Source organism: Homalodisca vitripennis, chromosome 7 (genome assembly GCF_021130785.1).
Source record: "Homalodisca vitripennis isolate AUS2020 chromosome 7, UT_GWSS_2.1, whole genome shotgun sequence".
In the NCBI taxonomy this organism is placed as follows: Eukaryota; Metazoa; Arthropoda; class Insecta; order Hemiptera; family Cicadellidae; genus Homalodisca; species Homalodisca vitripennis.
Genome location: NC_060213.1, coordinates 143,793,752 through 143,812,915, shown reverse-complemented (window position 1 = coordinate 143,812,915; position 19,164 = coordinate 143,793,752). Strand labels below are relative to the sequence as shown.

At 32.8% G+C, this 19,164-nt stretch overlaps 1 protein-coding gene across 1 annotated transcript in view; it reads left to right on the top strand.

The window, feature by feature from the left end:
* Window positions 1–19,164, top strand: part of LOC124366449 (acetylcholine receptor subunit alpha-like 1) — a 727,733-nt gene that overhangs the window by 462,580 nt on the left and 245,989 nt on the right. The window lies entirely within an intron of this gene.

The window sequence follows — 19,164 nt, the reverse complement described above, 5'->3', positions numbered from 1 at the left end:
CAAGGCTCGATTATACCGCGCCATCCCAGTTGTGCCACAAACAGCCCGGGTTCATGTCGCCTTCATTGCATCTACCTGTACAGGTTGTGCAATACCACACAGGCCCTAAAGGAGCAACTTAGAATTGCATTTCAATCCATTAGTTTGGCTTTAGTAGCCTATGTTTTAATGGAATTATATAAAAATAAATGTGTTAATTTTATTTTTCCATAGTAGTGTAATAAAACTCCATGAGGTTGAGCTGAAAAGAGGGTTAGGTTAAATTCGTCAAAAAATAAAAAAAACTTTAATTTTTAATCTTTATAGAACAGCTTAACTAATTACAGAGCTGTTATTACAAGAGCAGAATTCCTCTGAAATCTTTTGAAATCTCTAATTCCTTGACTTATATATATATATATATATATATATATATATATATATATATATATATATATATATATATATATATATAAGACACAGATGCGTGATACACATATAATGTATCAAGCATCTGTGTCTTATGAGTTTTTCCACACGTAAAGGTATGTGATGCATGCCTTATAGGTTTATGTTTGGAAAAACTCATAAGACACAGATGCTCTATACACTAAACTTCAACATTTCATGAGTGATCGATAGACAGAGAATGGCCATTAAAATGTTTTCTTAGGGCTCTAACCAGAATCCTTCAGATTATTAGATTATTTGCGACAAAATCTAAAGAAAGTCAGGACTTATGTTAATAGCTTTATATCTTTATTTAACTAGTTTCAAGGTGTTTCATGTTGTAAAATTCTAACCAATGGTTTTCGTATGCTCTTTATTATCATGTACTCTTTATAGGACAAATTAAAAATTCTATTGGAATAAAGTGTTAATCGCTTTAAAATAGTGGTTGTGAAAATAATGTATTTTCATTTAGATCATCGTTTTACATTTTATACTAAGCTTCAGTACCACTTAGCCGTATTAGGCGGAGGGACTTGCACCAATATCAAACATTATTTTGCCTATTTACAAAGATAGTGTCATAACACATTTCAATTATACAGTTCAATCCGTTTTCACGGTATCCTGCATACAGAAGATAAATATTGCCAGTCGCGTTAGTAACGCACTTTGCTAATACTCAGCTAAATAATTAATACCTACAAAAATACATCCATAATTTATGTGTATTTAATCCGTTTGTATACATCTTACATAGTCCAAATTCATTGAGAATATTTTATTTCATGATAGTACATACAGAACATTAATCCAAAGTGATGACAAACAAAGAGGAAAAGTAATAAAATGTTTAAGAGAATCTCGTAAATTTGCCATTTTGTAAGCCACTATTCACTGCTTAGTGCTAAAAACGAGGTAAGTAAGGTTTTATTGGGAATGATCTAATAAGAATACCTCAGGAAACAAATTATCTCATTTTACGAATTACTCATTCTTTCATTTCTTCCCTATCCATTATTTTATTAAAGTGTAAACAGCTACATAATTCTTTGAGCACAGTAACTAATTTGAATCCGTAAGTAGTTAACGTCTTGTAACTGCGAACAGAACACTTTACTTGATAATGCCCAAGATCATTGATTTAGGCCATTGTATTCTATAATTGTTGTCGATCATCCTTATATACTTTATTATCCTTCTTTAAAATTCTGTATTAAGGTTTGAAAATTTAGTACTAATTTAGATGTGTTATTTAGTTATGTTATTTAATTTGAACTATGAGTATAATTGGAAAATTGTACCCACAAAAACGTTCTAAACTCTTCGTAAAAGAAATTTCAAAGGTTTAAACTGATTCAAATTGAAATAAATGTAATACTCTCATTTTCAAGGTATTGATTGCAAGATGACCATTTAGATGGCTACTTTCATCATGACCCTTGTTCCATAGTCATTATGTTCCATATGTCGGCACAAATTTTGCTTGTAGGAGATATGAGTCAGTCCATTTGCTGGTTTTATTTTACCAGATGTCCTTGAGATATCATAAAACCCTACATACACGAATATTATTAATATTGCAGTAATATACGAAATAAGTACTTTATTATTGAATGTCCGTATTGGATATGCAGTATAAGGTAGTATAAGGCTGAGATGTATATGTAGAGCCTTGGTAGAGCCGGTGGCCAAGTGGTCTATAGTGTCAAACTTTGGATATGAGTAAGAGACAGCACAGATTCAAATCCTGTCTGTAACCGTAGCAAGTTTTATCAGTACTGATGATCTTTTACTGTACCGACTCTCCTCCTTGTTCTGTCTAGAACGAGTGCCTAGGCCACGATACGAGCGGTATGCGATGGGCAGTGAGCCTTAGAACGATTGTGATTGATCAGTGACTCTAACAGGATACTTATATGTAGCACTGTACTCAAACAGTACAATACCCGCCTAGCCTATTTACGACTTTACTTGCTGCCACAAACCCACTTTTTTTTCTTCACAAGGTTTTCATTATCAGATCTGGTAAACAATCCAACTTACATTACGGTGTTCTCAAACAACCGGTTTCATCTTTTCTCAATGCGACAAACAGAATATGATAATATTCACCGAACGGAACTCAAATCTGTTTATAAGGTGAACACCATACATTTGAGACCTGTGCAACCTATCTAATATAATTCTTTGTAGGATTCTATTTTTACTTAAGAATAGGTGTTTCGATGGCAGATCTCCGCTTCTATAGTGGCCACTCCCGCTCTGGCGATTTGCCACTTCACCGCTTACCGCTTCTATCGTGGGCTGAGACCTAAGATCGTTGCACACAACAGTGGCCCTTTATAAAGGGAAGAAATATGGCTAAAAAGGGGATCGAGCTCCTTATATAAAATTAGTAAATAACGATAAGTAAATCATATTTTTAACAAACATTTCAGTGAATACGTAAATGTATTATAGAATAACAAAATTATTTATGACGTGCTTATCTAACACCTAAATTTAGGCTTTGAAAAGATCTCGAGCCTAATACCACATGCATGAAAAATATAACTTTTCAAATCTATTCGTAGTGAAAATGTATTATCCTTCCACTTTGTCTATTATGAGGACTAATTTGATAGATAAGGGAGCAGTCTGAGTATCCCATTTGATGTTGAAACCCCTTCATAAGCTCACTCAGATACGCGTGGTGGTTGATGACCCAGTTCGGGATAACGCCAAGATACCTCAGGGGATTAGGAGGGGTAAATGTTTCAGGGTGATGATGAGGGGGTGGGGAGGGGAGGGGGTATAAGAGGTTGATATCCATTGTTTCAGGATCCAGGCGATTTATCTCTTAGTCTTCTCGGAATCCCAAAGTCAAGATAAGCTGTGCTTATTTTATCACCCTTTTTATCGACCGGTTCTAAGTAATATTAAATCTATTCCGTGATGAGTATCAGCAAATAGTTTATAAACATTATTTTATATCAAAATATCAAAACTTATTAATATGACTTACTGCATTGATAGTCATATTGAAATTAAATATAAACTTATTTGGAACATAACTTATTTCAACGTAACATCGTAAAATACTATTCGAATGAGCTACTGATAATAAACAAATGGGATTTTAGTAACAATAGGTTCTCAATACTTATTGCATCACGTGCTCTCCTTGAAGTGTCTATAAAAATATCTGGAGGCGTAAACTTCACATTGAAACATTAATGGAACAGTTTTTAAAGCGATTAAACATCTATTGAGTGGTTGTAAATAAAAATAGATTGCGAAAATAGTACTGGTGGTGAATTAAGGGAAAAGGTCTCTTTAGTCTCATCGGTGTTGGTAACATTACCAAAATTCCTGAAGGATCTCTTAAGGGGTTTACCTTTAAATAAAGCCTTCGATAATGTCGATTACAGCAGAACAACTTCCCGGGTGGAGGTGATAATAAGACCGAGGGTTTATTCACATTTATAGCTTTATAAATACGTGCTCTTCACGTACAACCCAATCCACACCATCAATTTTGACGTTATTATTAAACTATATGGAGTTAAAATTTAAATGGAAAACATTTAATATACAGCTGCACTTAACGACCTTCTGATTAGTCATAAAATTATAGATGTCCCATTTTAAGGATTTTATAGGTTAATCAGAAAAATCTGAAAGGTTTTTGTACTTTATTTATACTTTACAATACAATTGTTTGGGTGTGTATTAATTATAGCTTTTTCCCATAAAGCTAAAATCAGAAAATAAGGGCATAATATATGTGGCTTAACATTGTTCTCGTGGGGAATACGTAAGGTCGCTTCTCTACATCAGGGTCCTTAAGTTTGAAAAATCCTTTTAATTTATTTTCATTAAATTCTCTCTACTAAATTTCAAAGTAATAAGTGTTGTAAAAACCAAAAAAATCCAGCTTACTCTCGAACTGAAGAATTCTTACAATAGCAAGTTGAATGTTTATAATTGGATGACAAGTATCTTAAATCCTTGTCTGCTCCTAATTTAAATGTTGAATCGAAGCTCTTGCATCTGTATAACTTTTTAATTAACTGCAATTATTCAAGTAAAGCTGCTAAAAAAATTTAATTGAATAAAATAACGAAGTGACCCGATTTTAAGACAAAGCCTCTGTTTTGTAGCTAAAGAACTCAGCAGAAAGTTTCCATTTAAAAGTTTTCTATTGTCTGTTGAAACTGAATAATTCTTTGAAAAATACTGGTTTTCTTTATGTTTCATTTTAAACTCCACCGTTACTTCACCTTATTTAGAGTATAAGTAGAAATAATATTCCAGCATGACCAACCCGTTTGTAACAAAATTTACAATTTTACATGAATTACTTAACAGTTTATTATTTGAGTCTAAACATCATTTTTTTCGCTGTATCTTTAATGCCAAAATACTTTATTAATACACAGACCAATTTAGAAATCGAACAATTAAAATTATAACCTAGCAAATAACAAAGAGATTGTAACTATTGACAAACGTGAATCGTCAATATAGTTAATGCTTCATTACTTCAGTGAAATACTTGCATAGACTTCACCAAAACCATCCAATACATTTAACTGAAACAGTCAAAGGAAGCACTAATACTACTTATTAATTAAAAGCGCTCGAGTAACATTTGAGAGAACATCTCATTTTCAAGTAAAATATATGAAGCTTAATTCTCTTTGAGTAACGAGTCTGTTACATGAAACACGCTGTGTAAGACACTATATCTTGCACATGACATGGAGATTTACAGGAATCATTATACATGCTGAATAATCTATTGTAAGAAAACGTCTTAACATTTTCCTGTAATAGATAAACACTATTTCATAACTTTAACTTTTTAAATTCTTGCGTAAAAAAAACTTATTGAATTTTGTTATTTAATTGCACCTGTATACCACACAACTATGCTCTACGTAAATATATAAATTCTTATATTATTTGGATGTATTGTAATTATTATAGTTGTGCCGATTTTTTATTCACCTCTTTTATATTTCTACTGATCTTAGAACAGTAGAGCAGTCAAGCACTGCGCTAGGTGTTTGGCTGTCTTCGGGTCATCGCCATTGTCCCCCCCCCCCCCTCCACAGGAAATTCACTTCCCAGAGGCTGAGTGTCACTGCTAAGGGTGTGTATCACAAACCGTTATGAAGTCACAACAATTTTTTTGGGGGGAAGATTCCTGAATCTCTATTTTTTGACCATATTTTATACTCCCTAGTGTACCAGTCACCACCCCACCGATATAATGTTCTGTATACGCCACTGACTGGAACTATATCCCTGGGGGCGTTATTCAGGACCTACGTAAGTAAAGATCTGGAACTACACCCCTGGGGTAGAGTGCCAATCAGTGTACTTTTTCCAAACATGGAATTATACCTCCTCATGTGTGCTGTCAAAATGACGTCAGAGGCGTCAGGTCTGTAGTTCCAGAGAGGGATGAATGACGCTACCCACTCTCATATATTTAAAACGTCATCGGTCCCAAAATTAACACCTCTCTGAACTTCTTCTCTCTACATGACTGCAATATGGTTTCTACTAAGTATTGTAACAGGACAACTCCTAGAGCGATTTGGCTGATCAGGAAGAGCAACACTGATATCACCTTACTTACCTTGCAACCTTTACATCGTTTTTAAAATTAGGACATTCAGACAACCAGGTGCACAATTTAGGTGTCTCTGATGTCGAAACGATGTAAAGGTTTGTTTTGAGCTTCTTCATCGTCGACTTTCTCTGGACCTCTTCAGACGAACATATTCCAGGATCAAGTCTGAGACAGTGTCAGATACCAAACGCTGCAATAAAAGGAAGGTTTACTGGGGGCTAAAATCAACATTCACATTGAATCAACCCTTTCTATCATAGCTACGTTGTCTAGTTTCAAAAAAATGGTAGACAATGTGTTATTTTTTTACAAATTTGATGATTACCCATAACAACAAATGTAAAAATGTTTGCTAACGCTCGGCCACAAACACACGGAGTGACATGCACCGCTATCGAACTCGATGATGATTAAAGTAAAGTTAATCCATGAAGACCTCTTTGACACTTAACCTGCATACCAACTGTTTAAAAGGTGACTTCTAAACCACCACCAATGACCGGGCAGGCGGGCTGCTTGCAAGGACAGGATCGCTCGGCGGTCACCCATTCAAGCAGCAGTCACGCTCGACGTGGCTTGATCCGGTTATATTGCGATAACCGTTGTACCCGCTACACTGCACCATTGGATTATGCTTACAAAGAATAGACCGTTAGTTCTCTATACATCACGTGACTACACTTACAGACAAACATAAATATATTTCTCAAACAAATTCTTAACTCTGGAGGACATTCATTCGTACAAATGCATGGTTACCTTCTCCAAATCAAGTCATTAAGACATTAATGTTTTTGTAATTTAATGTTATTTTAATACTACAATATTTGGTAACCTTACGTAGTAAGTTTTATTAAAATATGACTGAATTGAAAATAAGTCCCTTAGTCTGAATTATTTAGTCTTGATGAAATAATAATAATCTGTTTGTTTTTTGTTGTCATTATAATTACATTTGAAAAACCATTAAAAAGAGTTCGCTTACCATCATAACCTTTACTATGTAAAAGTAAGTGGGATAAAATTACTACATTTTCCTCTTGATACAACGCATAGTTAATTCTAAACAAACTTTTCACTATTCTACGCTAACCCGCATTTTCTCTATTACTTTCAACGTGATTACTTCAAAAATAATACAGCAATTTACTTTAAGGTTCTGAATATATTTAGCCAATATATTATGTCTCTTAATGAAGACACATAACAAATTGAAGAAGTTTTCAACCTCTATCATACCACTCAGTACCACTACAGTCTATTAAGAGGTGGCGGGGGTTGGAAATACTCGTAGTCTCTTAACATTATGTTTTCTTGTGCCGAGATATTTTTAGATTCGGTTAACAGTAAATTTGAGCCTTCTACAGAGTCACTTCACTTCAAATCGGTTCAATTCAAATGGAAACTAAATTGAAAATACATCAAACATGAATGCTTGCTCAGACTAAAATGTAAACACATTGCCAAATTATATAAATGCGTTTTCCTCATTGCAGAACATTCCAAGTTATCCATAATCTATCCATATTGTTTTTTCGTTCATCATTTCCCTCATTACCAAATAATTTAATCTGAGTTAATTATAATCACCTGACATTAAATATTGTGTAGTTCGATATACATTACTTAATATAAATAAATTATAATAAAATTATTTGTATTAAATTATGTTATAGGCAATATTTACTTGTATATAATTGATGTAATGTACAAAATAATAAATTAAAGAATCAATTTAATTTGGATTGCTAACTAAATCTATTTATCTGTAGACTAGTTTATTCCGTACATTTAATCATAGAACCATATTACATCATGAATATATCTTCAAGATTAGCTACACAATTAGGTGCTAATAAAATGTATTAAATTTTGGTACGACACAACCAGTCCCTTATCTTGAAAGGGAAAAACCATTTGATATGAAAAACGGTGTTCAGTCTAGTATGTATAATACACACTTGAGGAAAGTAATGGCCACCACACAACCCTTTGAAGGTGAGTAGTGTACTCGAAGTTTAGCGTACAAATGTTGCTTCAGAGGGAACTTTTATTATAACCTTTCCTCTAAACTTGTTTACTTTTTACATGTAGAAATACACTCTGCTGTTTTCTCTCGTTTTAGGTTGTCAGTTCATGTGTTTATTTTGATTATAAATTTTAATTAATTTTTCAATTTCCCTAAAGGTATTCTTCATAGTACTCATGTTTTACATATTGAACTACCCCATCCGGAACTACCCCATAAGGAGATACCGTAGCTAAGATGGCTTTGAATGTAAGCATAGTACTCGTATGCTCAGAAGAATGTCAGGAGTAACACTGCTCTTTAGAGATCTCAACCAAAAAGAGCGCCTTTACTAGTTTTGTGGCTACATTGTCAACATGATTTCCCTATTTTAAGTCAATTTGTAAAAACGTACCCAGAAACTACAAAGCACAGATTTCTTCCTTTTTTTACCCGCTAAGTCCTGCACCTGCCCAGCACGGAGACTTATTAGCAAAGCACCAGTCTAGAACTATTTTTTCTTATCTTCTAGGGTGTCATGATCCTCCATAGTACTACTCTAACTGATATTTAAACCTTTATTGGCTTCACTGAGGTTGCTTGTAAAATTTCAGGCCTATTGCTCATTTCATTAGGCTACGGTGTTACTGACTCATTTAAAAATAACATATGAGTTTTAGTTCAAAATTTGTTATTGACGTTGAAAGGTTGAACATATGGTTGTAATCATTTTTTCGAGATTTATTTACTCAGTCAGTAATTTTCTCGTACACATTACGATTACCTAAACACGAATGTAAAAATGTTAATCCTTAGCCAAATCCCGTGGAGTAATATTGCTTATATACAATTTAAACTTCAAGCAAAATTTCAAATCTATATGTCTGTTTTTTCTCGAGATACCGAGCGGGAAGACAGATAGAAATAAATGTAACTTATGAGTCTTCGCTAATGCTCAACCAATAATAAAGGTTTTTATAATATTAACCTTAACCAATATATCTATGAAAAGCAGTTTGTATGATAGCTAAATTTACAAAAAAAGTTACAATCCCATTTAGAACAAATGTGTTTTGTCTTGTTCTAAGAGCCTCGCAATAACTGTTGTGCTTCAGGATAAGCCCCTATTCCTGGAGATGGGCTAGAAGGCAGGTTTACCGCGTATATCGAGCAGTTGTACTTACGGTGGAAATATCCTCGTAGCAGGATATCTGATCTACCTTGATAAGGCTTTGTTACCAATTTTTGTGCGCAATTTATTTTTATTCCCTTTTACTGTACAGTACGTGTGTTTAACCTCCTCAGTGTAGAAGAATGATTCGTTTATTCGGTTGATTTTAAACCTGAGTTAGAAAATTAAAAATTCTTTAATTGCAAACACTTTTCCTTTAAAAGCAAAGTCGTACGTTATAAGAAAACATTTTAAAAAATTAAAACGGATAAGAATATCTGAAATTTTTATAAACTCTGAGGGTAAATTCAAACCTTTTAAAAAATAAAAATATTTTCAAAAAGTTTCAGTTGCGCGAAAAACTTTTGTCAATACTTAAGTAACTCAGATCTGTGAATTTTCATTATTCTTACAACTACTATCCATGGTATTAGTTTTTAAACTGTCATTGCATCAACTAATCAAACTGCTTGATTGTGAGAGTTTTCGTCAGATATACAGGGTGTTCAGAAAAGAGTGTGACGAACTTCTGTGGCTGATTGTAACATTATTGTCAGTTGAGAGACATCAGCTGTGTTCACATGTTTGTTGCTCCCAGCTTGTGCAGGCGCACCTTTACAGTGGTCGTTCTCGTTAAGGGGGCAACGTACCCAAAAAATTGATTTTTTTCTAAAAAAAATTTTTATTTTATTTTTTAGTTTCTAAAATGTTTGGAAACAATAATCAATTATTGGTTTTGCATTATCATTGCCAAAAGTGTGTTTTTTTTTAATAAAATCTATTAGCGTGTAGAGCTGATTTTGTTCTCCTCCAGGCGGCCATTATAAATTACAAGCTTTATATCATATATCTATTCATAATATTATCATATAACTATTCATTACTAATGTATTTTATTACTGTATTCAGTATATTAGAATGTCATAGTTTCAGAACTTACTAAGATCCCAGCTGTTTTATGTGTGGTAATCACTCAGTAAATCAGCTGTTGTCAGTGATCAGCTGTTGTTCCAGTTACTGTACTCTAACCTCACTTTGTGAATGACATGTGTTTGTTGTGTTTTGTTGAACAATTTCGTGATTTAGACTATTAGTTTTGATTTAGTCATGAAGCAATCAACTAAAAATCAATATTCTAGAAACAAAATTAGTAAGAAAACTTGGAAGTATAAAAAATTACGTCAGCAAGTTAAATTGAAAAAGATGAGAAAGGAAGAAAAAAAATTAAAAAAAGAAGGTGTTACCTATGGGGCTGGACTCTTTTAAGTGTAAAATATGTTTACACTAAACACAAAAATAATGATTATGTAAATAGTCTTACTTTTCATATGCAATAAACATATGAAGTTTTTTGCCTTTTCCCGTAAGTTTGTTTTTTTCCGTGTTTTCCAACACGTTTTACAACGTAACTTCTTTATTTATTGACCTAGAGACCTCATATTTTGTACATATGATCTTCAATATATAGTGCACAAAGTGTAGTATGGGATCAAGTATATTTTAAATTATACTCCTAATATAATTTTTTCCATTTATAGAAAATTATAATTTTTTGAAAAAATTAAAATAAAATGTCACTTACCTATTTTGATAACTACACAAAATTCCATACTACACTTTGTAAGGCTATTTATTAGCTTTAAAAAAAATATCCAAACATTTGGAATAGGTGCAATACAAAAGCAGCTATGGTGTAAAACAAGAATTCTAATTTTCTTGAAAAACCCCCTCCCTTTCCCATGAAGAGGGGTGGGAGGGGGTTAATAATATATTTTCTTTAAACCCTGACCTAGGGAGACACTTTAATGAACAAAAGGATTAATTAGTGGCAGAAATTAAAAAAACATATGTTTTGGGTACATTGCCCCCTTAATGCGTTGACTGATTTCGTTAGAATTTTAATGAAATTGTAAAATATTTGGTAACTTTTTATAGCAATATTTTCATTTTTTGTTATTTGGTTTTAAAAGTTTTCTACATGCTCCATTTTGTTAATATTGAAGTAAATAACACAATTTCTTTTTTAGTTTTCCTCTTATTTATCATAAACAATTTGCAAAGGTTGGTATCTGTAGCTTCACTATTTCTAGACATAATAATGTTGTTATAAACAATTCAAATATGCGCTATTGGCTAAACGAGTTAAACTATGTTTATATGACCTTTGTATTTGAAATCATGAGTACTAAAAGCTACAAAAGTTTGTGACATTCTTTTCTGAACACCCTGTATATCTGACGAAAACGCTCAAAATCAAACAGTTTGATTTGTTGGTGTAATGATACTCATGGGTAATAGTTGAAATGTTCATTGTTAGTTGTTTAGTATACCGTAAATACTCATTCTTACAGTACATATTGATAAGTCTGCGATTCATAGGTAAATGAAACTAAATATTATGAATTCGGCATGAGCACACAATGCCATATTGTAAAACGCTCTCCACCACATCGAGAGGGCCTCTACTGCGGAACTACACGATGGAGCTCAAGTTTAGAGAGCTCTCATGGCTCTTAGCGATATTGACGCACCGTCCGATCTACAATGTGTGTTTGCTGTATATGTACGAGTGTTTACATTACGTTCTTTAAACAGTCATACACACGAGAATAAATCATTTCTCGTTACTTCTAGAACTATACGCTCTGGAACTATATAACAGAACACTGTGACTTGAAAATGTAAGAGATAAATTTGAATTATTCGTTGTAAAGTATATTATTTTTAATTATTATAAAATATTTAAGTTTTCCTGTTCAGGCTGCTTCGAAAAATTGCTTACACAATACATTTATTTAAATTTTTCGTCCTCGCATGAATGGCCATCTTTAGTCAAAAGATGTTAAATTAAAACTGCCAATGATACGCATCCACCTGTTCAGGTGAGTAGTCAGGAGCGGGGCTTTATCATGAGTAGCCCAGCGTAACCAACAATCAGAGTTTAATATGGTTTCTTTATCAAAGGCTGTCACATTTTCCATAGCTTTATGTTGTATTTTCTTTTGATGTTCTTTTCTATTTTGCTAATTACTAAGGTTTCTCTTATTAACCTTTATTAATATAAAGGAATTCTCGTTGTTTTTTTTTCAAACTTTATTGTTTAAGGAGTGTTAATATGTAATCATAAACTTATCTGATCGTTATTACAGCGATCCTATTCATTAAACTAAGAATTTTAACAGGATAATTTGTTTTATTCCTTATGAATCTTCCATTACTTTCATCGTTTATTACAACGAATAAGATATATGCGCTGCCAGAACAGTATACCTCTCCCCCTCGATTTATAATAAACGTACTTTAAACAATTACTTGACATTCGTTAATCCTTAGACCCGACCCTTTGAGAGTCAACAAAAATCATGTTCATTCGAAAAAGGGCAAACCTTGTTTCATGAATCGGATGAACCTTCCCAGTTAACTCCTCTATTTCTTCCGTACTGCACTCTCCAGAATTAACTTTTCCCTCTCAATAACGCATTTGCTATATTACAGATTGAACCTTATCCGTTTACTTCCATTGACATAATCTATACTGATGTTGTATTAATATATTTCTAACGGCTTATTTCTTTACATCCCGGTACAGTTCATCTACAAATTTCACTTAATTTATTTTTACCGCACCAAAAACGAGTTTATACGAGAGTGTCTAGATTAATGTAGATTGAAATCTTTAATCTGTGTTATAACGAACAAAAAAAAACAACATGTAGTATGATCAGTTTAACTTTTTTGTAAATCATGCAAACCGCTTATTTGTTTCGTCTCAACAAGCGGTCAATTTAGAGCTTCAATAGATTGCATCAGACAACCGTTACAACGTAGTTCTCATGGTTACGTATTCATGTACGATACTCTTCTGTAATGATTAGTATGATATACCTGATGTGCAAATACTATTACTATTACTATTAGATTCCATCAAACAACCGGTACAAAGTAGTTCTCATGGTTACGTAATCATGTACGATACTCTTCTGTACTGATTAGTATAATATACCTAATGTGCAAATACTATTACTACTACTATTAGATTCCATCAAACAACCAGTACAAAGTAGTTCTCATGGTTACGTAATCATGTACGATACTCTTCTGTACTGATTAGTATAATATACCTAATGTGCAAATACTATTACTATTACTATTAGATTCCATCAAACAACCGGTACAAAGTAGTTCTCATGGTTACGTAATCATGTACGATACTCTTCTGTACTGATTAGTATAATATACCTAATGTGCAAATACTATTACTATTACTATTAGATTCCATCAAACAACCGGTACAATGTAGTTCTCATGGTTACGTAATCATGTACGATACTCTTCTGTACTAATTAGTATAATATACCTCATGTGCAAATACTATTACTACTACTATTAGATTCCATCAAACAACCGGTACAATGTAGTTCTCATGGTTACGTAATCATGTACGATACTCTTCTGTACTGATTAGTATAATATACCTGATGTGCAAATACTATTACTACTACTATTAGATTCCATCAAACAACCGGTACATAGTAGTTCTCATGGTTACGTAATCATGTACGATACTCTTCTGTACTGATTAGTATAATATACCTAATGTGCAAATACTATTACTACTACTATTAGATTCCATCAAACAACCGGTACAAAGTAGTTCTCATGGTTACGTAATCATGTACGATACTCTTCTGTACTGATTAGTATAATATACCTAATGTGCAAATACTACATTACTATTAGATTCGAAAATATTATGGTTACGTGTATTATACTTTATTACAATGTATTATCTAATATTTTACGAATGTGATTTTTTATCAGTGCTGACAATCTTCCCAGCGCAAGCCGATATTTTAGGATCAAAATAATCCAATAACTGCAGTGTGTCAATACTTGTGCCAATTTAAATATACAATAACACTTTTTAAGTTCGATTTTTCAGACATGAAGCACGGTAATTGTATTGACTGTTTCATACATTTTTTAGATATGAATTATTTACATACACTTCTTTGTACATTATAAAGAATATTCTATAGAATTTAGTTTTAATTCTATAGAATTATTAAACAATTTTGAAAAAATTATGTTTTTTATTTTAGGGAAATCTAACACGTATATTAAATACTTAAATTACGCACATCCGTGACTTACGGGAATTTAAAATGTGAATATTGTGTCAAATATGCTAAATTTTCGTGAAGTTCTAGTTCTAGTTAGACGTTATTAAACTTAAAAATGATGTTGATGATCTCATTGGTTCCTGTGATACTCCATCATTATGAATTAGAAATGTATTATATTTATTTAAGACTTATTCTGGCCGACCAGTAAGTTTTTGAACCACGATGATGTATTTAGCCTAATTATGAAATTTTACATTCCATATCAAATAATCGCATGATCTCTGAAATGAAATGTTCTTAAAATGAACAAGCAAACTTGTGGATTTCAAATAATATTTAAGTAATTTTTCGCTATAAGTTATTATATGTATTAATGAAATTGTCCATATTTTATCAGTTCTGGAACTCATAAATGCCTATTCTGTCAGTGCCTACTTATAAATATCAACATTATGAAGTATAATTATTACTACTTTAGACTATATTTTAAAATAAAATCAAATTAATTTTAATTCAGAAATATAATGTACAAAAGAACAAGCAATTGGCTTACCGTAACAGTCATTAGTGATAGTTTCATAATTATCCCTCCTCCTCCCCCTTAAACTTTCTCACGAAACAGACGCACTTGTAATACATGTACAGTGTACACATATTTGCGTTAACTTTCAAGTTTGGAAAAAAGGCCTTTTATTTGTAGGCTTTTGAATTTGTAGGCTCATTTACGTACAGTTTACGTCGATGTTGCAGGCAGAAACTTCTTTCTTCTCTCTGAACTCGAAGAAGAGGTTGTCTGCGTTGGCCTCTTCGCAAACTGATCGATCTTCGAACTGTTTTACGTTCCTTCCGAAAAGAGATCCTTACCATCTGTTCAAATCTCCAAACGTTGTATATCAGCAATAGAAAAGTTGCTTCTGTGAGAAATCCTACAAAAATATGTAGTCTTAGTTAAGTTAGTAAGTAGATAAAGTTAGCATTAGTAAAAATCTTAATTTCATCGTGTACAATATTATAGCGTATAATTAAATTACAAGCAAAACACCCAACTGTGTTGGATTACAAACATTACGCTGCACCTGACAGCACAGTTTCACTGTAAAACGACACAGCTCGAGTATCGAGAGCATTTATAACCCTTAGCGATATTGACGCATTCCCCAATTTGCGATGGATCTACGCGAGCTGTTTGCTGTTTTGTGTTAGCAACAGATTGAAACATTGACTCATTTATACAAAACATCATTTGTTAACTGACAGGATACCCGCTTTACCTGTATTTTACATCATTCTACATCAGCACAACACTCCATATTCACATATTGTTTGTATAACCTCCCAATCAAACAAATCCGTACTGTCGACAACCTCGTTGGCTGAGCGTTAGCGATGGGTTCATTCGAGTGGCTACGAAAATGTCAATTCTGTCTGTCTGTCTTCCTGCGTATCATTTATACCCGAAATTTTACATTTACATTTATTTCTATATAATTTACATCGAGTTCTAGAATGTGCATGATTCCCGATAGGGTTTGTCTGAGCGTTAGTGAACATGTTTATGTTGGCCTTTTGGTTAACCGTGATGGCAACAAGAAAATTACACACTACATAGTGTGCAAACAACTGAGCACAATCATATGAAATTTTGACATGTGCCATTGTAATACTTTTAGTTATGGCTCTTTCGTTAAGGGGAGTCGGATGACCCCCTGGGACAAAATTTTCAATTTTTATTTTTTGGCTAAATTTAGTTTTAAATATATTCCTATTTATTTTAAAACAAATTTCATGCAAATCCGTTGAGTCAAACTCAATTTACATCACTTTTTATAAAGCAATACATAGAGAGTTTTTCGGTGGTTTTGTCGCAACAAGCTGTCATTGTCATGCATTTATGACATTTATGGACATTTATGATCATGATTCACATTTTCATTTATCTGACACTATAATGTCTGAAATAAAACCTAGGCATTGTTCCGGGAGTGAACTGTGTTAGTGCCCTTAAAAAACTGGACGAAGCAAGAATCGCAAAGGCTCAGAAAGCTATAGAAGAATTAGAGAGAAAGTGTAGACAAAGCTCTACATTAGCAAAAAGGCGTTTGGAAGATGAGTATGAGGCAGAGGAAGATCCAGACAATCCAGCATATGAGGCTGGAATGCACTGAGGTAGGTGTATGTTTTGCATTAGACTAGGCTTTAACTTTAAATGCGATTTCCCGAAAGTTTAGATTTTTTCCACTTATATACATTTTTCTCAGGAACCACTAAATATATCTTTACAATTTTTTTCACTTGATGGGAAAATTAAGGATCACACTTTCACCTGGGCTTTTAGCAAAATTCTCATAAAAAAATTTTTTATTACAGCTTTTTCACAAAAAATCTGTACTTTTTTTAATGTAATAAAAAAAATCCTAACCATATTAATTTTTTGAATAACTTAAAAACCCGGGTCAAAATCTTAATAAAAGTCTAATAAAAGTAACTACAAAAAAATCATGTTGATATTTTATATAGTTTTTGAGAAAAAGGTACATAAACTTGATCAAATTAACATTGGCAGCATAGGGCCATCCGACTCCCCTTAAGTCTGGGCGAAACTTGTTATAGAATACAAGTTATAGGGTACTCCCTACTTAATTTGATTTTCAAAACTAGTTTATGCAAATTATTGCATATTAATGTACACAACATGTACATATATAAACTACACGGTTAAATATTAATCATGAACAATGGAATTAATATACGTTAAGTATAATGTTTCTGTAAAAACTTTTAAGATATCTCTAACCGATTACTCAAAATTCGAAATACAATATAAGGTACAACTTTAACAATATCTATATATGACAACTAAAATATCGTAATATTTTAAACAAATTTATTTTTTTATTCTATAAACTTTAATTTACTTCACATTCATAGTTACATATTTCCCCTACCCATCATTTTAATTGAAGTTAGAAACAGAATTAATCTATACGCACTTATTTTTATATGGAGAATTAATTAATATTTTATAATGTGTAAATTATGTTTGATAATGCCGGTTTCATATGAATGGAAGGTTTAATAAACCGTACTTATTTGATTGAGTCATGACATAACTTCTGTTGCTAAACACAGGTGTTACATTACTGTGATGTTGTGTATTTGATTTTTAAAGCTGAAGCAAGAAGTTAATTGAGAGGATTGCAAGAATAATTCTGATTCCCCACTTTAATACTTCGTACGGTTAGAGTTCGGATTGTTTTTCCATTTTGTAGTACACGAATCGTATCCTCAGCCAAACTGTGTGGAAAGTGACAGTGGGATGATTACATACCGTAATATTACATACTGCCCCTGAGAATACAATTGCGGGCAAATCGATAGCCGGATTCCAACATCAGAATTTGTAGCGGGGGAGAGGAAGAGAGAGGGGAAGGTGTTGTAGAGGACGCACCTGTTGCCCAAGTGTTTGGGTATTGGACAAAAATTATAGCGTTAAAAATTCTGAATTCTTATGAGGCCAACTGTTTTAAAACCAATGAATGGTTTTTTAACCTAAAATTATGTTGCTTAGCTGATTTCATTTCCATTTTTTACGGAGACGGTCTAGAGTTTAGATGTACACTATTTTCGCAAAACAAATTATTTTTTGTGTCTTTAGTCAAAGTCACTTTCACTATCCGTGTCCGTGTCACAATCACGCAAAAGAAATCAACCATATACTCGTAGTTTTGCGTCAGATATTTCCATGGTAAAATTCACACTAGAAGTAAAAACCATGAAATACTCCAGGACCGATGAATTGCCAAAGGTGCCAAAATTCGTGACAAAGGACTAGTATAAAGTCAGAAACACAGTTTTACGCAGTCGCTATGGAAGCGATATTACGTTAAGTCAAAGATAACAGAGTACTGTACTCCCCTTTTTAAAGCTTGGAACCCCCAGTTTTATAGTAGGGAGGTTCCACCTGCTTCAAGAGTTAACTTCTGCAGTAAACTGAACACATCGATCGCCTCCTTTACCCAAATATCTTTTGTGCAAGTTATGTACCGCCATTGGAACTCCCAGTTTTATAGTAGGGAGGCCCCTCCATCTTCTCCAAGAGTTAACTTTTGAAGTAAACTGAACCCATCGATCGCCTCCTTAACCCAAATATCTTTTGTGCAAGTTATGTACCGCCATTGGAACTCCCAGTTTTATTGTAGGGATGCCCCTCCACCTGCTCCAAGAGTTAACTTCTGCAGTAAACTGGACCCATCGATCGCCTCCTTGACTCAAATATCTGAACATCTATGCAAGTTATGGACCACCCTTGGACTTCCAGATGTAAGTTCATCGGTTTTTGCACCAGTATACGTTCAAGAGAGCAGTAAAAGGTATATATCAGCCAGAATTCAACTCTGAATATTACAACTTGCACCAAATTAAAGATAATGTCATGAAACAATTCCTGTTTCATGAAGTATAATAGGTCATTCATTACGTAAATCGCAGGTATTGAGCATCAATAGATATTTAATCCATGACCCATTAAACTTATAAACTATCGAAAATGTATTGATAAAAATATTCGAACGTAAGATACCTGGGAATTTAATAAATAATAAAATTAAACTCATGAACATAGACTAAATAATAAACATAGATTTCTTTGTTTATGTCCCTTAAACTGCTAGAGGATACATGAGTATTCATTACAACGCTTGTTTTTTACCGTGCAAAATTGATTAATCACCATTAAATATCTAAACTGTACTCACTATAAGACGTATACTGTTAATTCCTTATAAACTTTTAAACAAGATAACAA